General features: G+C 33.0%; 1 protein-coding gene across 22 annotated transcripts in view; it reads right to left on the reverse strand.

Annotated features, from left to right (window-relative positions):
• Positions 1-24,495, reverse strand: part of LOC105228676 (protein hu-li tai shao) — a 75,553-nt gene that overhangs the window by 40,266 nt on the left and 10,792 nt on the right. For 18 of the 22 annotated variants that reach the window (XM_011208598.4, XM_011208597.4, XM_011208596.4 and 15 more), the window contains one exon: positions 23,440-23,526. The exons of 3 other annotated variants lie outside the window; for them this stretch is intronic. The gene's annotated coding sequence lies outside the window, so the exon portion shown is untranslated. Of the gene's footprint in view, positions 1-12,718; positions 12,825-23,439; positions 23,527-24,495 lie in introns of those variants that run through there. One more of the 22 variants, XM_029551287.2, reaches the window with a different exon arrangement.

The following is a 24,495-nucleotide window of genomic DNA, read 5'->3' on the forward strand; positions in this document are numbered from 1 at the left end:
AACTTCCAAATATAAGAATTAGTTAAGAGTTGAGTAAGTTTATCACAATCAAAACATTAACGGGTAATCGAAGTAGAGGTACTTTTTTCAATAGTCTTTTTTGAAAAATCACACGTGAGTCGTTTCAGTAAAATTTTCGACAAATCGATTTTTTGTTGCATTATCTGATCTCTCGAAGGAAGAGTTTTGAAGATACCTATGTAGTTCCAATTCGGAGAGAATATTTTTAACGTCGTTCCTCGAAAAAGGGGCCAAATTAGATGCTTTTTGTTCAAACTACCGCTATTTTGTCAAATTTCAAAAGGAAAAAAAGCTTCCATAGCGCTAAGCGACTTTCCTATAAATTAATAATATTTTTAAAATGTTTCTTTTAGATCAAAATTGCGTTCATGGACCTCTTTTTATAGTGTCATTTCAACAATTTATTTAACTATTATACACTCTGTAAAAATCATTTTGTATTCGTCATGAATGTATTTATTTCTAAAAAAAACTGGACCGATTAGTTAATTTCAACATGAAAAACAAAAATCACCAAAGTCAGTGATTTTCGGAGGGCCACACTGAGACTATCCCTTAAGCTGTCATGTTTTTTTTTCGTTAAGTATTTTTTGGCATTTCATCATGGAAAGTCTTACGCCTGAACAACGTTTACAAATCGTTCAACTTTATTACGTTCACGTTCAACTTATAAATTCACGTTCTGTAAAGAACGTGTTTCGGGCGCTTCGCTCTATACTTATGATCAACATAAGACGTTGAGATCTTAAATTGAAAGCGTACAAAATACAGCTTGTATAAGAACTGAAGCCGCTTCCCAAGGGACGTCGCTTCGCTCTATGGGCTTTTAAAAAGTTCTAAAAAGATCCGACGTTTTTGAGCCAAATTTTGGGAGGAAGAGCGATACAAGAGCTGCCATTTCATCCAGAAAAAACAATGGTATGGTTGATTTGCCGATAGAATCATCGGTCCATATTTCTTCAAAAAATGATGTCGCTGAGGACGTAACTGTCAATAGCGACCGTTATCGCACCATGATAACCAACTATTTGCACCATCTGAGACGTAGCTGCGACCCACATTTGAAAGAGATAATCTTCAAAAAATAAATGCTAAACGCATTCGAACGATACAAAACATTCTACATTATATTTGAAGTTTCTTTGTTTTTTCTTAAAAAAAAAAAAGAAAACCTCGAAAGGGAAAGTAGAAAACCTTTAGATACGCATTTGAGTTTAAAGCAAAAGGACTTTTACACATATTTTATTTAATGCACTTTTTTTTACCCATTTTTATTTTTCATATTTATCGTACACATTTATTTCACTAAAGCGAAAAAATAGTTGCGCGAGGTGTGGGCGTATTTTAAACGCTTCAACACACATAAGACAGTCAACATACGTATTATATGTATATAAATAGGACGAGTGAGTCAGTCCACTCTTCTGCCTAATCGACCGTTCAAATATATGTATGTACATACATACATCGTTTCCCAAACGGTTTGTCTGATGGATGATCCAACTTTTATAGCATCAACCGGCAATCAAAAGCTTTAGACTTCAGGAGAAAGTATAGAGTTATAAACACATACACATACAATTAAGGTATGCAATAGATTCGGTAAGTAGAAACGGTAAATGATTTGTTAGATTGGTGGGTGGGACGCTTGATTGTTTCACGATTTTTCTGACTATCCAAGAGTGGAAGTGAGATTGATCGTGGAAGTGAGATTATTGAACCTTGATTGGAAGCAACAACAGAAGAAGAAAAAAAAAGCGAAGTAGTCAATTGATTAAAAAAAATATGTTTTCAATGTTTTTTGTTGATTTTGTTATTTGCTACTATAAAATATAATTATTGAAGTGTACTTCGTTGGGTTGTAGTATGGGAAGACACAAACTTTATCTTTCTAAAAAAAATAATTACGAAATCTCGGAATATATGTTAAAAAAAATTATTTAACTTCTTCTTGCGTACGCTGACTTATGGCTGCTCTCTAGTTAATGAGAGTTTTTCTAGCTAACTAGAGTGAGGCTAGAGTGCAGCAAACAAAGCGAAAAACTCGAATTTTTTGCACCTCATTTCACATTATTCACACAGTTAAACATTTCCAAGTTAACCTAAGCTAATTGGTAAATTTCGTTGCGCCTTTTTAAGCTTCATATTAGCATTTTGCAATAGCAGTCCCAGCGTTTGGAAATTTTAGCTTGGCTTCTTTGGTTGTGGCTAGCATAGTTTTATTTTTATTTGCATATTTTCTCTATTTTTCTGATTTTCTAAACTACTTCATTTCAAAGTCAATCGAAAACAGCCGTTCGTTCTCCTTCGGTCGCTCGACTGCTAGGTCAGCTGTTTATGTAATCGATAGCGATGCTGATCCTTACAAATGGAATAGAGATTCAATTTTTACAATAAAACTTCGCAACGTATAATCTCATAATGTAAATAAACAATTAAGTTCGCGGCTTTTATTCTATTTTTATTTCTTTTATTGGAATTTATTGTATAGATTTCAAACTGTGTTATTCACGTCTCATTTGCTACCACTTCACTCGCTCGCTATACGCGGCAATGCCACTTAGTGTTTGTGATCACCGTACCGATAGTTTCGGAAGCTTTTACGGCTGAATTACAATATCTCTGGATTAACGGTTTTTTATTTGAACTTGATTGGGAGTTTTGAATTCCAATTTTTTCTTTGAGAAACCTAGTATAGTCTCGCAAAGCGCATCAATTTATGTTAATATGTACATACATATACATAGGTATTTCAATAAGTATATAAGTTCTAATTACTTTATAAGTAGTTTGGCGATAAACTTGTATTATATGTAATAGTTTATTTTCTTTTTACCAAAATTATTGGCTTCTCATTCTCATTTTTTACAAGATCTTCGATTTATCATTTTATTATAAATTGATCAGTTTATCGGTTTGTGGATTTTAATCGTATTATGAATATTTTATCATTCGTCATTATGTTGTGTTGTGGTATCAACTTCTCAGTATAACAAAAATTTTACAATTTAGTTGACATTATGTTATTTATTGATTATAAAAATCTTAATGTGCTATTGAATTGTCAGCACTTTGTTGTAAAATATCAAAATGTTATGTAATTGTAAAAATATGTATTATTGAACTATCACAATATTATCGTATTATCAATAATTCTTTAAATTGTCTTATTTCGTTTTCTACTCGTCAGCAAACAATAAATTTCAATATGGTACTAAAATGAAATTATTCTACTTATAGTATACAAATTCGTACCTAAGGGCAAAAATAAAAACCAAGCATTTGAAAACAAAACACACTGCAATTGAAATAGTTTTCGTAACAAACGTCCGAACTAAATATGCATAGAAACTTTTAAAATTAGAAGCAAAAAACTTCAGGGCAATGCATTCTCAGAAATTTGATGTATTGATACTATATACTATATTTTGAGATCATGAATAACTTTATAGCGTATATTTGCATTTTTAACATTTCATTTACCAACACTGTTCTGCACCCCAAAATGTGATGATGATTAACTCACTTTTTATTTATACATACATACATATGTACATACTTACAATGTATAAACGCGCACGCTATCGCAAATACATATTGGCGGCTGAAACCGCAAACCATCAAACCGCCAAGCTCATATCCGCCGCTACCAGGCGCACACAGGCCAAACCAATCCAAGAACGAACCAAAGCCGCGGGTGGTGACAAGTTAAGCGTACAAAGTACGAGGGTTGTTGAATGTAAAAAAACAAAACCAAACAATAATAACAGTATAGTAAGAAGTACCAAACACAGAACACGTTTTACATAATTGATGCACGTACACAGGTACCAGTATCGAATGGACGACAGTGTTGCACACTTGCATCAAATGCACTTATAGTGCGGGGCGACCAAAGCAATGTTTATTTATTTTGTTCGGGGTGCTGATGGTGAACACGACGGCGGTGATTACTGTTTTACCAAGGTGAGCACAAGAAACTATTGAGGTCGACCGGCGGTCATAGTACATTTGAGCAACAGCTTACGAAAAGCGAATACGAATACTTATTAACCGTTAGACGGCTCTTAAACCCAGCAAATTCTAATAACTACTGCTCGAAACTATTTGATGTGTGATTGTAGATTAAAGCTTGAGTTTTATAACTAGTCACTGTTTCAAAGTTTAAATTAAATTACTTGACTCCACATGCATTTTTGCATGGATATTTTCACATAATATTCTCTAGTCTGCACAGTTTCGGATAAATATCTGAAAAAAAAACTGAGGGACTAGTTCCCGTTTATACATTCTTACAATAGAGCCTCCGACGTTTTCTACTAGGTATAAAAAATCTCTTGAACACTTTGTGGTTTAGCGATAGATAAAATCAATCCAGATCTTTGTCCCGCCTTACATAATTATATAACGGGTAATCCAATAGAGGTACTTTTTCAATAGCCTTTTTTTGACAGATCACGCGTGAGTAGCATCAAGCATAATTTAATTTGTAATTTTTGTTCAGTACCGTTTGGCATTTCATCATGAAAAAACTTACTACTGAACAATGTTTACAAATTGTTCAACTTTATAACGAAAATTAACGTTTCGTAAAGAATCTGTTTCGCCCGCTTCGCTCAACTTTTAGCCAACTTAATCGGCCTACTGAGCGCACTATTCGCAACGCCATCACCCATCTTGAGACCAGGGATTCATTATTGCACACAGCACACAGTAAAGAAAATATAGGAGCCGAAGCTGAGAGTGTACACGAAGACAGTGGCGAGTCGATTCGGCGCCGTTCGCAGCAACTCAGACTGTCATATGCAATGACTTGGCACATTTTACGTGCAGATCTTAAATTGAAAGCGTACAAAATACAGTTTGCGCAAGAACTGAAGTTGCTCGACCTTCCCAAGCGATATCTCTTCGCTGTATGGGCTCTTGAAAAGTTCCAAGAAGATTCGTCACCTCGGCGACATTTGGTTTCAATAAGACGCCACATCCCACACATCGCATCAATCAATGGATTTATTGAGATAACATTTCGGTGATCAGATAATTTCACGTTTTGGACTGATCGATTGTCCACCAAGATCATGTTGATGTGATATCGCACCGTTAGACTTTTTTCTGTTTGTATATGCAAACTCTATGCTGTCAATCCCGCTTCGATTCAGTCATTGGAGCAAAACATCACCAGACGAAATGCTCCCACGAGTCAAAGAAAATTGGACTCAACGGATGGGAACATACCATAGGGATTTCTGTTACAAACATTAATATTCATATCCGGAAATTCAATTTAATTATTTTTTATTTTTTTTTTTTTTTTTTGATATAAATTTCTTAACCTATATATAACGAATACTATTTAACATAATTAGTAACATATGACCTGCATAGATACTATAATAACAAAAAGAAACAATAATTCGATTCGTAAACATATCAATTGATTCCATAACTACTGATGAGTTGGAGTAAGCACTTCATATACAATCTGGATTGTATCAATTCCCTTCTAATACTAGCATAACTAGTCCGTCCAATTTTAATCACTTGTTCCGCATAAAGATCTTCTATATTTTTAATACGCTTCTTAATACCTTGCCTACTGCTAATGTATTGCCGATAGTGGCGCTCTTCACCATATTTTTTGCTATTTCGCTCTCTCATCTGTTTAAATTCTCGTCTCAGTGACGTTTTGAGAGCTTCCTGCTCAGCCTGCACTTGATCTAAAACTATACGACGAGCCTGGTTCAGATAGGTTTTTGAAATCTTTTTTAAGTTTAATCGTTCTTTCTTCTTATCACGCGTAATTTTCATGAAAAAATTCGGTTTCAACAACATCGCTGTTCTCTTTAGTGGTTTCGCTCGCTTGCGAGTTCTTCTCAAATTTGTTGACGACAAACTTGAACAACTCACTGAATCGCTCAAGAGATCAGTTAATGTTTCTTCAACTTTGCAACCAATTGTTGCTTGAAACAAATTTATATCGGCTGATGGTTTATGTTCAAGTGTGTCTTTGCTAGTAAAATACCTTTTCTTTACGATTTTATTAAACTTTTTCGGTTTTCCTAGCCTTTCCATTACTCTGATACCAATTGATGGCTCAGGATTACGAGGTTTCTCTATCAAGGCTCCGATTTGAGTTGCCTGATGACTATAAAAGGGGAGTTGTGTAAAATTAGAGATCGAAATAACAAGAGATTTTAGTAAGGAAGACATAATAATGTTTGGTACTGCTGAGGTACAGCAATGCATTAAGAATGTGGAAAATGTTCCCTCAAACAGCATTTTATGTAAAAATAGACAGGTAGAAAAATGTATATTACCGGGAAAGGTTTGTACAAAAAAATAAAAAATTTCATCCAAAGTGTTCAAATCCACAACCAGTTAAACCATGGTTTTATCCGGAGAGGGGCTGCGTTCTCCGCGATCTAATCCTGTTTTGATCGGTAAATAACAAAACAATACACAAGCCTAAATTAGTGGCTTTGTAGAACTTCATGCAAAAGTATTAATATTATATATCCAGTGTATTAAAGCTCTTTGTATCTTCTAACTAAAGACAGACCACAAAATCAACGAGTATAGAAAGTGAGTAATCGAATACTATTTTATACCAACAAATATAGAGTAGGTAGATACAAAAACTTACTTGAAGATTATCTAAAACGACCCCAGGCTATAACATCAGGAACTCAATAAATGAGCTTGGTTAAATGTGAAAAAATCGTTATTTTTAGGAAGGCTTATCAGACCTGGAATTACAATGCTCCATGTTTTTCTCAAAGTCTAATAAAATTATATAACTGATAAGCAAAGCAATCTCAAATAAAATGCAAAATGTTAAATAAAATTAAAAACATCAATTTTTGGGATAGTACATCGGTTCCTATTGACCCGATTTTTTTGTTTACCGATGCTGAATATGTATTATCTAACACAGTACAACATCGAGCGGTGCATTTCTAACCCGACCTTCACTTGTTATGAGTTTTGGTCTCACTTAAAGAAAATTAAAATATATGTAAATAACGGGTAATTGTTGGACCACTTACTAGATTTGCTTCGTATAATGTAATGTAAAAAAATTATAACGTTTGAAAAGCCTACGCAGATGTACAAAAAAAAACCATGACGGCAAAGTAAACTTATGTTATTCACAGTTACATAGTTCAATGCAAACAGGTAAGACAAACTTGTATACAATGCAACAAAAATATTTAGTAACGAGTTGAAACGAGCAGAAGTTAAATTCAATAAATGGTGTTATAAAAAGACCACGAGCATTGCTTGCCACCAACATCTAACTTAATTTATTATTTATTTTCAGTTCAATGACATAACCTGAATCGTTTTCTGTAAATGCACTGTAACAGTGTGAGGCGAAATGTCACTTATTTGTAGGCATTAATTGATTGTATGGCATCTCCGGCCGACCGAATAGGCAACCGATATATGGTTTAACTCTGACCTTTATTTAAGCAAGATTCATCAGATTCCATCATAAATGAAAAATATGTTCGGGTTTTCTTTCCATTCAAACCACATCAAATAAACCGACTTGAGGATAATTTCACGGACAGATTTGCAATCATAGATGCTAGCTTTAGTAGTTTCCTGATTTAAAAACTTTTTATTTAATGTTGTATATAAATTTATTTTCTTATCCGAAATTAAAATTTTGACATATCCATTAAACATAATTTTATATATATTTTCATCATTCCACTAACAATCACCTTGCTAAAGGTTCTTACATCCATTACATAAGTACATTCAAAACAACTCTCTCTATATGAAATTGCTATTAATATCAACTGTTGAAGCGAAAAAATCTCTACAATCCATAAATAAGTGTCATAATTCACGCTGCATTTAATGTGATAATAAAAATAAATACATTATTATGTCAAATGAATCGACGCCTGCTTCCAAGCAGAATACAACACCAACCAATAAACCTATTTACACTTTGTATCACAAATGTAAGCTCGTACTTGTCAGAACGTTTTCAAAGCGCGCCGACATAATAACATTATTTACATATATATATACATATGTACATATATAATCTAAGTACAGCTGTACCACAGATGTTTGGATATATGTATGTATCAATAATTGAATGGAAATAAACACTGAGAGATTATGTTTGACGGATGATGGAAGTGGAAAGAGTGGAAAATTGGCGACACAAATTGACGTATAAAAGTGACAAATAATGTTACGTGGAAATACACCAGCGGACATACATCCTCTCATGCAATAAGCGTGCCATTCTATTGAAATTTGTTTCTAAGTGGACAAAACAATAAGTACATTTTTAATTATTCAATATATTCAGCAAATCGGACGTTTTGTTTTATTGTTCATTGTGTTTCTGCAGAATGCCCTAAAGATTTAAATGAATCGAAAATATAAATAACAACAGCCAACCTATCGTCAGATTTCGCTAAAAAGAACCCATTCATATCTTCAAGAATCCTTCCAGGCGATATTGGTAAGATAATATTTTCGAATGCTACAATGAGCTAATTGACCTGGTAGGATAGTGAAAAAAATACATTTACTGTGACAAAAAAATTTTAAGTGTAAGATTAGAATTCACGAAAAATAATGGAAATTGGACCGGTACAATACATCCTATCCTATTACAGACACCATGAATAGATTCTAGTATAAAGATATCTTGGAGAACACAATGCTGCTATATGCTAAGGAAAGTATGCCGCTAATATGGAAATTTTAGCAGAATAAAGATCCTAAACTTACTTCGAAGTTGGTAAGAGATTGGTTCGACAACAACGGTGTGAGTTCTCTTAATTAGCCAAGTCAGTCCCGAGACTTGAATCCAAATGACAATCTTTGAGGGGGACCAAAACATTTGATTCGGGAGCAATCATTCTAAAATATAGACCATTAATGGAACTTTGTTGAAAAACGCCTTGTTTGGGATTTCAAAAAGTATTGCAAAAATTAAAAAGAACGCAGAAAACTGAAAATAATATAATTTTTCAGTTACAGATACCTGATATATTTATTATTTTGTCTATCCACTTTTCGTCTTTCTATTGTCTTTTAGAAATTTAAGTTCCTATTTCAATTTTTATTAGTAACATATTCATTTTTTCCCCCTAAACATAAATAAAAGTGAATTTATTAGTCATTCAAAGCCACACGGGTGTATGTACTTATTATTTTGACCATGTGTGTATATGAAAAATGTGAGTTTATTGTTAAAATTCTTTATGCCGTACATTTTTTATTACAATTACTATAGAGAGTTTGTGTGTATGTATATATGTCAGAGAACTGAAGAGTGAGGTCTATTCTCTATAGCATTTGATATTAAAAGCTTGTCATTCATATATTCTACGTCAAACCTATGAATGCAAATGTAAAAAGCTGAACTACTTTTTCAATCATTTCAGATACGATTTTATTTTATTTTTAGTGTGTAATAAGCAATAACATTTCACTTTGTGCCGCTCTTTTCACACTCAATGGTAATTAATTGATTTGACCTCGTCGTTATGGTGCCATTGGGATGGCTCTGATTGCAATACATATAAAATGTACTGTATATTTATGTATGTATGTATGTGTGACGATATTATATTATAATTACTTATACATACTCGTACATACATATGTAGATATACATATTTATATGTAAAATGCAACGACTTACTTGCTGGTCATGAATAAAAAGTATGTTTATGTGAAAACAAGCTTTGTGCTATAAAAGCATGAATGAAATTACCGCGCGGGAAATGTCAAAAAATAAAAAGAACAAATATAAATACAGAAACAATACAAAACTTGTAGTTTGTGAGCTTAATGTTTAATTGTTAAATGATTTGAAAAGGAAGTGCGTATAGTAACAATTTATGCATACATACAGAAGAGCATATTTAACAAAACATTAGTTTCATGTAATAAAAAGTAAACTATTCACAACGCGCCTGCTTGTTTGTTAGTTGACAAAAGATGTTTATTTAGTATCTATCAAGTTAACGAATAATAATATTAACGATTAACAAAGTACCAAACTGGAAAGCTTGGTATAACTCTGGTCGTTGAAACGTTAATAAAATATTTAATTTTTTCATTTAAATAAAATCATCTATCCAGTGCGACTGTTAAAGAGAACGCGTAAGCAAGACAAACCTCAGAATAGAAAGAAGTGAACACAAATTATTTTGGGTTTTTAATAAAAAGTGCTTTCGCAATTTATAGATCTAATGAAAAATCAAATAATGCATTACTAAACTAAAAAGCCCTTTGGGAATACCGCTAATGTTAATATCTCCAAAAATTTTTAATATAAATCCATTAATTTGAAGGGGTCAATAGAAGGTAATCTGGCCTGTTTCTTTGACATTTTTTTCATAAAAATTTTATTGTACAATAGAAATTTTTTCCCATATCATGAGGTATATCGTGGAGTGTATACACAATTTTTTCGGAATTTTTCGATGACATGACAATGGCTGGGTGAATGAGACGCGTTTTTTCACTGGCGGACACGATTTCTCATGTTTGGATCATCTAAAACACAAAAACCCAATTTATTCTTAAAAAGTGCGTGATTGGTTATGGTCCCTACAATCATAAAAAAATGTTGATAAATAAAAAAAATAATTAACGTTTTTTTTTAATTTTCCCCATGTTTTTTATATAAATTTTGTCATAACATTGTCAATAAATTATAAATGGACGATAGCCAGGCGTTTTGTGAACATTAAAAAAAAAAATGAAGCAAATCGGTTCCGTCTCCGACAGTTTAAAAAAGTGTGTTTTGAGAAAAACGCGTTTAAAGTTTGAGGTATTGGTATGTACTGTACCAGGTGTGCAATCCGAGCGCTCCGAATGTCGAGCGGTATTATTATTTTTGGGTCTTTTTCGAAACCTTCCAATAAGGTGGGTTTCTACATTAATTCAAAGAGTATAAGGGTATAAGGGGAAAATGCAAAAAAAAAAAATTAAAAAAAAAAGATTACCCTACTGATCCCTTAACGAAAAAATAACATAAAACAACGAAAAAGCGACCCTATTATACTTTTGGTTTACACCAACTAACGAATAAATCCAATACACACATTTGCCAAAATTTGGAGAAATCGCAAAGAAACCAACACAAGAAAACCGAAAACCGTCTAAATAGGGCAAATGAATAAAAGGTGTAGAAAAAGTACAAAAAAAAAATTAAAATGTCATATATACGAGTATATTAACGAAAATGAAGAGTATACAAAGCTTGTAACAGTTTATACTAGTGCGCGTATCAAAAAAGCGGTCTAAAATGAAAATATGTGAATGCACGCGTACACTCGTATGTAGACGATGAGTTCGCGCAACAGTGTGGACATAAAATGGACTGTGCGAATATAAGAATTTCATTGAAATGACGCAGACGACGGGATATGCCAAAAAATAATGTAAATTATGTGCCTTTCGACTTTCGAATGTGCGTGGTTGTGTGTTCATACTAAAATATATACTTATGTAGGTATGTTACACATTCGTATGGGCGACGGTAAGAGCATGCATGGTTATTGGCTTTGAATTGCGGCCAAGTGAGTCAAGTTTGCAGTATGCAATAAAAAATATGTATGCATATACTTTGATTTTATTTTACTTTTTGATTGGCAGAATATCTTGGCGATGACAGGTAATGGACAGAGGCGCAAACAAACAGATATTTCTGGGTTGAATGCGAAATATTTGATTAAAATGCAATTCAATTGAAACAAATAATATTCACCATGTAAATTTATAATAAAATCAAATGAAAAATACGATATATGATGTAATAAATGAGTTAAATTAAAGCTTGGAAACCGTTTTTTTTTTTTAATTTCTATATAAGAAATTTAACCATGCATGTAACTGTTATGCTTAGTTATTAAAAATAACGGTATGGTGTTATATTTACATAAGTATGAAGTCATCAGCATTAACTTCATTTATTTTTAAACTCCCCCATTTCAAATTCAATATTTACATATTTCCACAGTTTTTATGTGGCCCACTTTGCCAACATTTTAATTTTTTTTTTATATACATACATATTTTATTTGCTTTCTTTAAGATTTTTTCACTTTAGATTATATTTTTTATTGCACAAATTTCGTATGCATGGCATGGCAATGAAACGACAATGTTTAGGCGCAAAATACATACAAACGTACATATTTATATGTAAAAATGAAGGCAAATAAAATGGCCTGCATGCCAGTAAGTATGGTCTCTTCGCACACGGACTTGCACAGGTCGCCGTACAAGAATTTCAATTCCAAACACGGGCAAGATTTCTTGTATACAAGTTGTGGCCAGACAAATTGGCGTCAAAACAATAACTATCAAGATGAAGAGAAAGAAAGAAAATATAAAAAAGCGAATGGAATAAATTTGCTAAGTAATGTAGTTTCACAGAAATAGCACGAAAATATAAATAAAACCCATTACAATTTTAATTATATCAGAAACTTTGAATTTCCAAAATGATTGCATTCAAAACCCGTTCATCTTTATGCAATCCTCTTAAAATTCACAATATTATTTCACCTCTGCATACATATATAAAAAATTATATTTCATTTTCATCATTGCAATAACTTTCGCGCATCCCATTACATCAAAGTAGAGATATACGGTACACAATTGAAATAAAAACTAATAACAAATTAAAATTCTAGCTTACGAAATTATGTTAATTAAATTATTCAAGTATGCAATTATTCTCACACCCGTCTTGAAACGACGCAGGCAACACCGACAACAAACTGCGCCATTGGAGCAAAAACGACAAGTGCGCTTACTATTACATAACTTGCAACTGGAACTGATGACGAGAATTCGCGCTCTTTGTTACAATAGCCATAAATTATGCGAATAACAGATGCATATTGAGACAAGAATGAATGAGATTGTGATGGAGCAGTCAGTAAGAAATGACGACACACAAATAAAAACAACAACCGATCGAACAAACGGCAATTGCAACGGAGTGACATCTTCTCGTTACAAAACATCGTATATTTAAAGTCATTCGTTTGGAGACGAATACTCGTTACTTTTGTGACTTAATTATTTGATGGGTATATTGCTACATTAAATATCATAATACAGCTTGCATGATTATTGACTTTGAATGGTAAATTTAAAGAAAAGAGGAACGTTTTTTCTTTTAAGAAACCACACCAGCCATTGGTACATATGTAACGATACACTTTAGGGTTATACAACATAAAAAATATAGCAAAACAAAAGCAGCGTAAATAAATATGTATATTTGAGGAATAATCGTTACTGTGTGGTCAAGCTTTCTCTAATAATTACAATATAAATATAATAGATTTAATTCGAAACTAGTGTACCAAATTTATAAGGATTGACAGAACATATTAAAAAATCAAACAGGAAGCAATTTTTGTAATTTTTTCCGCTTTACATATAAAATTGATTAGAAATTATTTTGGTTATACTATCAAAGTGATAGAAATATGTTATAAGAACGCTCACTTCTAGGTGTAATTACGAGAAAATAATCGTGGAAGAGTGAAGAAACTACCCATTTTTATGAATATGTAATTATGCAATTAAAGTAGTGATATTGCACATAATAGGGTAGAGAAGATAATGTAAACCACCCACTAATAAAAAGACAAACAGTACTTAAATTTGGTAAGAGCACTATAAAAAGTGAACAAGGATAATTGTTAGGCTTGACACGCGCATAGCAACAACAAACAAATGCACGAGAATGAAGGCGTATGTCACGCAAAAAAACCGGAAATTCCACAAACTTTTTTAACTCAACATATCTACATACATATTTAGTATTAAAAACAGGCCCATTAACGGTAAACACCGGTGTGGCAAACGCCAAATTGGCCGAAAAGCCATCCAAACATGCTACCAAAACCTGTTTTTATGTTATTATTGATTTTTTACTTCACGCTTCGTCACACACATACAATCGACGAAAGCTAAAATAATGACGGACAGGGTGCGACTACAGCAAGGATATGTAATCGACAAAAAAACGAAGCCACCGAAGTTGGCCTAAAGCATGACTACAAACAAAAGGACTACAAGAAGATATTTTAAAAGCATTGTGGTGAAAATGGCGCCGAAAATACAGTATATAATAACGGTTGGCGCGCGAAGCAAATGAATGTGCAAAGAAAACGCCGGTAAACTGGAAAGCTACTCGTTGCGTTTTGTGGGTATATAGGGACAAAGAATATACCGTTATGACATAATATCTTACCAAATGGCGTCGAAGTGTCGCACACGCAAGCTTATATGCCGCTGGCTAGAGGGTATTGCAAGAGACCTTTCTAATATGCATATCTATTAATACGCGGGAATTGTGTAGTGGATGTGGTGGACCTAACCACCACTGCCACCAAGATTACGCCAACACGCAGCAAAGTTCAACGACATTTTGTGGACTACAACAAAGCAAGTTACAAACACCCCAGGCGCTCAACCCCTTCGCCTAAATGGCGTATGTTAGGAGATGGATAGTAACCAACAACCCCAACAAACCAACAAAAGCATGTCGGCCCATAATACAAATGGTAAATAGAATTTGGTAATATACAAAGAGAATGTAATGAAAAAGTTTTTTCTTAATATATAAAAATCACGTGTCACGTTGTTTGTTTGCGATGGATTCATAAACTACTGAACCGATTTTAATGAAATTTTTAACACTGTGTGCATTTTGGTCCAACTTGAAAGATAGGATAGTTTATAACTCTCCTTATAGTCGCATTATTTATTTATTGCAAATTTTTTGTTTATTATTAGCAAAGAGCTATCCACCAGTTGGTGGCGCTAACAGCGGTATTGAGTGCGGTATGTTACAGTAGATGGCGCTACAAACATTAAATGAAAATGCGTTGTTTGAAGTTTATATTATTTGTGGTAAAGTTATACGAGTATATAACTTCCAAAGAAAAATAAAAATTGGGCGGGGCGAAGTTCGCCGGGTCAGCTAGTACATATATATAAATAATGTTTCAGTCTTATTTGAAATATTCCAACTCAAGCCATTATCGGGAAACAATCCTGCGAGAAATGTTAGATGTACTAGAGATTCCCAGGAACCGGCGGGGCAAGGCAAAACTTTATACAAAATAAGCAAATGCATTCTGAAAAGCGAGAAAACTCTTTTCCAGACCTACTTTGAACAGGCTTATGTGAAAGATTTAGAGAATTTCAAGATTTCCGTTTATTTTTAATATATTTCTAGACCTACATTATGATGTATAACTCGGTCGGAGTAAGTTTGACGAACCCACCGATATAGACATATAAAAACAAGTAAGGGAGAGCTAAGTTCGATTATAACCGAACATGTTACTCTTGCAAATTGAAAAGATTAAAGCCAGGGAAGTGTTAGTTATATGGGGTCTAGTGTGAGCACAAATATACATCATTATAAGAAAATACGCTCTCTCAATTCTATTACGAGAACTCACATACTGCCCGATGCGGTATAAAGACACCCGGAATTTCGAAAATCTTTATATAAGATGGGATCTAAAAAAAGTATTGACCCGCTTCGATTAACAAATTTTTGACCCACTACTACTATCAAGGAAGGATTATCTCTTAATTTCGTGTGTATGTACATATATCTCACACACTGGCCGATATTTTCGGTAAAAAGTCAACGATAAGCACACATATTGAATACCTAGGGGTGGAAACAGTTTAGGTTCGATTTACACAATTTTTAGTCATAGATGACACACCTCAAATGTACATTCCTGCAAAAAGTGAAATGCTGGAAAGTGAAAGTTTCAAATCCAATGTGAAACTGTGTTATATGGAAGTAGGCGAGGCACACTCACACTGTAACATAGGAATATTAGAGGAGATACCTGACGAGAGGCTTGGTTGAAATCGATATGGCGGGTCCCCATTGTTTCCATCTTTAGTGGTTTAGGAGATATGTACATTAAACTTAATAGAGGGCGCGACCATTCTCACTTTTTCAACTCTTTTTACCCCACAGGTATCTGTGCCTTGACACTGCAATCTCCCGTACCAGGTTAAAGTTTTATATATTAATTTAATGCTTAGTTATATACATACATATGTATATAGGTTTTCATCAAGATATCTCAATTTATACTCAGGTTACAGCTTGCACGGACAGACAAGCAGACAGCCGGATTTTAATTCGTCTCGTCATCCTGATATTTTATACATATATACATACATATATATATAACACTATTTCTATCTCCATTAGTTTTGGGTGATACATATAACCGTTAGGTGGAAAAAATTATTATACTCTGTAACAAGAGTATAAATATCAGCATAAAAGAGCTGTACTCACACTATATACATATTCATGTGGACTTTTAATGAAGCAAGCAAAACAATAAAAAAGAAAATATTAAAAGACGGCAACGTGGAGCCTAGGGAGTATTACATAAAGACTTCCTTTGACTGTTTCAAACCCAACCCATTCGCTTTGGTTCACAACGGGAATTTATGCTGAATATTTTATTAACTTTATTTGTTTTCGCTTTATGGTTGTTGCTATGTTGCTGCTAAGCAATCAAGCGAATAACGCAACAGCCACCCCAAAAGTCGATGTGCCAAGCAAGGACTCCACGTAACAACAGGCACAAGTGGTTTCCCAGCCCACTGACTCTATGGCGCCACATAATTCTGCGCACCATGAGCTGAGCAAGTGTGTGGACTCCACACAGCCACACTAAGTCAAAATTCTGTCCCCATTCGCTTGACATTTTCGAATTGCGGGCGTGGTGTTTGATCCACCGGCCGGCTTTTCCGAGTTCATTGCCACTTTACTCAACAAAGTCGTCAATTGTAGTGGTGTTCACTACAAATATAATCAGCCGTCTACTTTCATAGGCGTAGTCACAGGATATGTGGTAAGATGACGTCATTGTGTGTGGAAAAAGGCAGGACGTAGGAATGTTGCATGATGTCATCGCGTTTAACCTGAACGTAAAAAAAGGTGTTGGAGTGGTAGGTTGGAATAATACGGGAAAAATACAGTGAATCATGATGTATGAAAGTTACTTTAAGGGAGGCCCACAGAAAATTGATTTTGTACTCGTTACAGCTTGTTGTAAAATTTATTTGAATTTTGCAGAAAATATAGTAATTAACAAGAAATACGATTTATAGGATGAGTCAGAAAGACAGTAAATGAAAGTATGGTTGCTTTAATTAATCTGGAAATAGTCGATTCTTCGGGAATATTCCCTAGAATCGTATTCTGCAGCCGAAAGTAATCGATAGCATATCGGCTCTATAAACTATCTTAACCTCCAATGTAAAACATAGATCGAAGACTTTTCAAATTCGACCTCGATATTATAAATTTTTTAATTGTCACAAGTCGTTATATTTGACTAATGTACAATAAAATGAGCAAATCTCGCGAAGCAATTGACGAAAGACTTCTGCCAATAAATCTTTTATTTCGTGTTTGTAGGCCAAAAATTTAAATATGAATCGTTAAAATTATTAATTCGATAATTCTTGCAATGAGTACACAAATTGCACATGAATAATATAGAGCCAAACTTTTACTTTCACAAAATTATTGCTCGAAATTTACATAAGGTTATGGTCAACAAATAAATTCTTTTGTCTTCAACAAGTTTTTTTCAACGCACTTTAGAGTTGCACACAAAATTTCTAGTGGTTTTGTACTCGTATTTTCACGAAAGTGTTGCGTTTTTCACAATTTTTTATTTTGGTATGATTGCACATTTCCCTTTTTGCGTTTTATGACAAGTCTTATGCCATATTTTATTATTCATGATTACGTGACTGGGGAACTTAAAGAGGCTTTGTAACAATTCGCAAAAGAAAAGCGAGAAATCAAAGTAGGCTCGCTACATTTTACAACAATGGAAGCGGTGTTAGTAGGGAGTCGCATAGCGCGTGCCGCCTGGCGTTTGCATGATGAATTGCTGGTCGGTTGAATGTATGGGACAGATGGATGGACTGCCTGATTGGCAAGCTCAATGGATTTGCTGACGACTGGCAATACGCACTTAAAAGTAGCAATGATCTGCCGACTGTTGCTTTTTGTCATCATAATTCATCCGCTGTGCGCATTTTAAAGTATCTTAATGCCATCAATTGCACTTCAAAAGTCCATCCATTTGGTTGAACTGAACTGTCTCTGTAGTGCAGTAGCTCCGGAGTTTTGTGTGGAATGCAATATGCAGTATGTATGTAAATTGAATACAAAATGCCAAAGGGTACTTCAATTTATGTCTTTTTTGCATACAAAATTAAATAACACGTTTTCATAAAGTATCAGACCTTGAAGAGAGTTGTGAGGTTAGCTGGTGATAGTTTAACATAGCTTCATATACAGTTTTGTAGAATACTGGAGAAATGATCGTCTTTAACTGATTATCAACATATTATTTGTAGGTCTATTGTCGGTTGTACTTTATCATTACATCCGCAGCCCTAGGTTTAGTTTTTCAAAATACTCACCTAAAAATATTAATAATTAGTATGGGATTTATATAATAAGCCATGATGACATATTAAACTGTTCACATCACTTATTAGACCGTCCTAACACTTACCGATCCAAACGGGGTTAGATCGCCGAAAAAATAGCCCTTGGCCGGATAACATCCGGGTCAATTCCGGTACGTAGAACCCGGCTGTCGTGGGAATTGGGTTAACACTATTGTATGCATTAGACCGTCTTCTTTCATAGATATAGGTAGGTTCTCCTATGACACAGCCTAAATTTTCTTAGCAAGTTTCTAAACAACGGTAGTACCATTAGTTAAAATATTCAATGAAGATACATATGTATATGGCTTTAAAAAAAGTTATGAAGTACTGAAAGCTCGACTAAAACACCATCACGAACCTCAGAACACAGATCAGTACAGGTAATGGTCATGAAACACGTCTATCAAACAGCACTATATATTTTCAGGGAGAAATATGTGTGCACAAGATAGATTAGATATATATAACCACGTTTATACATATGTTTATACATATGCACATACATATATACCTAATTTCCTCTTTCCACTCATGCTTTCATCATTTATTATCTCACTCAACACTAATCGAAATGATTAGTGAAATTTGGCATGGATGAGCAACAGTAGCAAAGAAATTCACACGCGGTACTTTCAATTATTCGCCCAAAATGCACAATTTGCGTACACGAGTCAAAAGCGTAAGTGGAAGAGACTACAAAACGAAATGAATAGAATTAGATAGACAGCAAACAGATGGGAAACGTGTGATTCTGCGAGAAGAGAGAATAAGTGACTAAATCTAGCGGCCACTCCCAATTCTTTCCAATTTCAATTTATACACAATAAATATTGAAATAAAAATAAAGAAGAAAACCAATTTGAATGAATAATGGAAAACTTAACAAAAGAAATACAACCGAAATTTAGAAAAAGAACACAAAATATGTGTAACAACAAAAGTTTAGAAAAACAGCGGATTCATAGATACATACATATGTATGTATATGCACACATTATATTCATACTATTACTATTTATTAAATATGAATAATGTCGACATTGATAGAAGAGAAGAAAAAAGCGTAGATTAACCGAATTGACAGTAGACAATTCTTTGCGCTAGTGTAGTTTAAAATTCAATAGACAACAAAAAAGTATAAAATAATTTGCAGTCGGAAAAAACACGTTTACTAGAGCAAATGGAAATTAGCGACTAAATATCGACACGTTTAACACTCAAACCGACAGACAGAGCACGGACAGGGAGGAAGAAATATGATAGGAAAAATTGACAGAACGGCTAAAAATATGAAGTGGAGTCTATTAATGCTGTTCTCAAATCCGTTAACATGTTTTTGGTTACATTAAGACGGAGCACCTTGTCAAAAGAAAAATTTCTTGGGCGACTCTTGTTAAGACGAGAGACATGGACAGTGTCGTAATCTGTCAGTTAAAAATAGGATTGGATTAAATCAATTAGTTCCAAGTTGGTCATTAGACACCAAAAAATTCCTCACCGAAGAATATGCATTTTAAATGTGAATATTGTTAAAAAAAGTTTAACTCTACCCAAATAGAATAGTTTTTCTTTAACACTTTAAATTATTACTAATGTGTAAAATAGTTTACTTATTTTGCAGTTAATGATGTTTTACAAACGCCAAATATTTATACAAAATTTCTCTTGTTTATGTATTTATATTTTTTTAAATATATATATGTACATACGCGTTTTCCTAGCGTACAAATGTGCATTTTTTTCTTTTTGACCAAATGTATATTTGGTGTATAATATGTTTGTGCATATTTATGCTTACTTAAATATGTACACAGTTTTCATTGTTAAAAGTTGTTTGATGACTATTCGAATTATACATACGAAGACGACGTGGCCGTAATATGTAATGATGTCATGCCTATTAACTTGTATATATGTTTGTATTCAAATAAGTAAGTATATGTGCATATAAACAAAGAGGCATAATTACACCATGTGAATATTTACAAAACGTATAGGAAATTAGTTAAGCAATAGAAATTGTTGTCAAATGCAAATTAGTGTTCGTTAAACACTTGTTGTTGGCGTTCACCACTTTTTATTTATCTATGTACTACATCTACATACTAGTTACATATGTATTTGTATATGAGTTTTTATTGTAGTTCTATTTGGTTGTTAAATAATAAGTTTATTGTGGAAATCATTGACTGAATAGTTTTTCCAGAAAAATTATATAAAATAAAATAAAAAAGCTTAAATTTCGAGAAAAGGTAACACAAATAAACTTAGCTGATTATAAAGAAAGTAAATTGCACAATCGATAACAATCGGTTTTTGATACAGGTTGATACTTGACATAACTGCAATACCTTTGTTTATATTAAATTATATTTATAAATTTTATTTGTGCTTTAAGCGGTAAACGCAAGCAATCGTAAAATGTGTAATATTGAAATTATTTACATACAAGCCGAAGAAGTAAAGAATTCCCCATGAGAACACTTTAAATTCTTTAACTTTGTCTCCGGCTCCTCAATTTAATTTCCTAATCTACTGTGGCACAATGTTGTCATCACTTCCATCATCGACTTAATTGAATTAAGCTCTAGCGACCCTAGCACTTTCATACAACTATACATGCTCTTTCTTTCATGCCAACCACCCACCCGCCTGGGATCGAAGGAATTATGAACGAAATTGCCTCAAATGAAAAAAAAGTGAGCATACTTTAAACAGAATTTATAATATATGTATGTATGTACATACATGGCATAATTTCATTGCTGCTTTGTTCTTCTCGGGCACACACTTATGTCAGAGTGATATCACATTTCCTTGCGTGAATGAAATTTTATATACCGATATGTATACTATACATACTTTCCTACGTATTTATGTACATACATATGTGGGCTACAATATTTTGTAAGCGATTTGGCAATGATACTTTTGCTCTCTTTGGCTTTCGACCAAGACCTCAAACTGAGCATACGACGACGTTGACACAACTTTAATTTAATTTCGAAAAATGCAACTGATACACAAGACAGTTTAAAGTGACATTCTAAAAGAAGCATTTAAAAAATTAAGACAATTGCTAATGTCTCCATAAATTCTAATTAAAATCTCAAGTTATATTCCTCTAGAGATCCGCTAAGCTCACCATATAAAAATTGAGATTTTAAAAGTTTTGTGTCATTACCTATTTTTACTCTCAACTACTGTTTATGACAGTGATATCCAAAAAAAAAGTTTTTTTTTATTTTTCATACCTTCCTTCCTGCAACTTGATTCATAGCGATCATCATCATTTCCCTTGTGTAAAGCTCCAAAAAGCAAAACCGAACAAAATCAAAAAATATACATACATACATATAAAACAATACAAAAAGTCGGCAACCAAAAATACTTCAACTCCAAAGCAAGCACACTCCTCCGGCGTCGGAGCAATGTTGGAAATTTTCAAGTGTGACGAAGGTAAATGAACTCTTTCCGAACTCGCACGATTGCTCCCAATTTGAGGCGGTGTTTATGACGGCAACTATGGCAGTGGTGAAGGTGGTGGTTTTTTGTATTATCAATATTTTTTGTAGTTGTTTTCGGTACAATTTATTTCTTTGTACGTGGAGTATGGGGAAGGTATATTTCAATTATTTTTATTAACTTTTTATGCACTTTCTTTTGTTTTGCTGACCGTGACTTCTTCCTCATAACCAACGAAATATTTTCTTTACTTAACGCCAAAACGTTTCGGCAAAAGTGTGTTAATAGAAAAGTACATGGACTTTATTTCTAATAAATTGTTGAATAAAAAACCTTGAGATCATGTACGCAACTCAGTATAAGCGTGCTTAGAGTATCACAATTTGATTATGCTCCGTTCAATGCACTTGCATTTTTTTCTATTAAATTTATATTTGACTCAACCACAATTTTCACCAATTCTCTGAATTTATTTCTTATTTGAATTTAGTGAATTAAGCTATGCTTATATGCGTTAATAATATCAAATTATAATTCCATCAAAAATAATGAGACGTCCAATTAAATAACTGCCCACACACACCCTTAACGATTGTTAAACTATATAATAGATACATACTAAGTCAAATTATATTAAATTATATTTTATTAAATATTTCATTGACTACTTCATAAGGTAAATGTTGTCCATTGAGAAAACCACGTTTTAAGAAAAATAATCAAAAGAATTCAACGAGCAAACAAAATTACAACTCGCCTACGAACAAAGTCGAAGTTTGTGCAGTGTTCACTTCAATTCAAACAAATACATACATACATTAGCAATTGCGGGTGTGGTTTATGCAACACAGAAAAAGGAGAACAAACAAACAGTTAAATATTTTTTTCTGCAAATTGACGAGTCTCAAGACCTTCAGGCGCGCTTTTAGACACAATTAGGTTTAAGTGACCGGAAAGTGAATATAAACATCGTACGTTCTGCATGCTTACATACATACAAGTGTATAAACAAAGTTTTTGCATCCAAGCATAATCTACTCGGTTTGCTCATGGCTAGTCATTTATGTGCATACATACATACATGCATATGTATATTTGATGATGACAGTTCTTAATGTGGACGGAAGAACTTTGCGAAATTTACAACAACGGAACTAAATCGTTATCCAAATAAATATGTGTGCGGGTGGGCTGGACACATCAATCATTGCTATTATGACATATGATAAGCATATACTACAAACCATTGCTATATGGGGAAAGATGAACAAAAATAATAGTGTTTATAGCTATTTAATTGAGCAGAGAAAGAACTTCAGCACTCATAAGATTTTATGCATTTTAATAAATAAATTTCTCATTAATGAAATTTCGCCAATAGAATTACATACATATATAAAAACTTACCTATTAACAATCAACCATGAATTATATATAGTATTACGTTAATACTATTTTTTTTTTCAATCACCAAAAAGCCAAATTATTTAATATCTGAAATAAAAAAATTTAGACAAAATTAACGAAAATGCACATTAACATTTAATGATGTAATACATAAGTATGTATGTGAGTTATGAAGATTAAAATAATGCTTTCGGCATAAAACATTGGCAAACATAATATGTAAATGCCATCAATTCAATGCTTTTAAGCACAATTTGAAAAGTATGAAGCGATATTTTATCATTATAATATAAATATTTAAGTAACATTTAATTCCAGACAATTTGAATGTTGTTAATGCAGTAGAGAATGTTCTAATTTCCGATATAAGAATTTAAAGTTCTTAAACTATTTCGACTTCTTTTTCAGATATTTAAACTAAGAGACCTGCAAAGGAACAACTTAATTTTGTGTATTTGTACCAGAAAACGTACTGGCTTTCAAACAATAGTTTTTTAATCTCCTTTCCTATGATAGTTGGGTCTACGTACCCGGAACGCACACGGATTTCTTATCCGGCCAAGGACTGTCAACTTAGCACAGTTCTGTCGCTACAATAATAACAACAATTTTTTCTAATTGGATATTCCTTTTGCCACAACAATAACTTTAATCTGTTACAAAAAAATGTTCAAAGCGAACTACACAATTAAAAAACACTTTAGAAATATTGAAAGTTAAAATAAAAATAAAAACACTCACAAATATGCTATAATTATTCATTTCCTGTCTTTCGTAAACTTCACAGCTACTGTAAATCAAAACACTGCTTTCAATTTCAAATAAGCTGAGAATTAAAAAACAATCGTTAATGTACACACAATTATTTTATTTGTCTCATTGTATAAAAATTAATTAAATAAAGTAATTAAGAAAACTAATAGTATTCGACGAGAACAAGAACCAATGAAATAATACAACAACAATGTACTTTGGCCGCACCGAAGTTATAATACCTTTACAAATAAAAAAATTTCCATTCAAGAATTTGCTTTAGACTCTATACAAGAAGAGGGA

This window comes from Bactrocera dorsalis, chromosome 3 (genome assembly GCF_023373825.1).
Source record: "Bactrocera dorsalis isolate Fly_Bdor chromosome 3, ASM2337382v1, whole genome shotgun sequence".
NCBI classification, from domain to species: domain Eukaryota; kingdom Metazoa; phylum Arthropoda; class Insecta; order Diptera; family Tephritidae; genus Bactrocera; species Bactrocera dorsalis.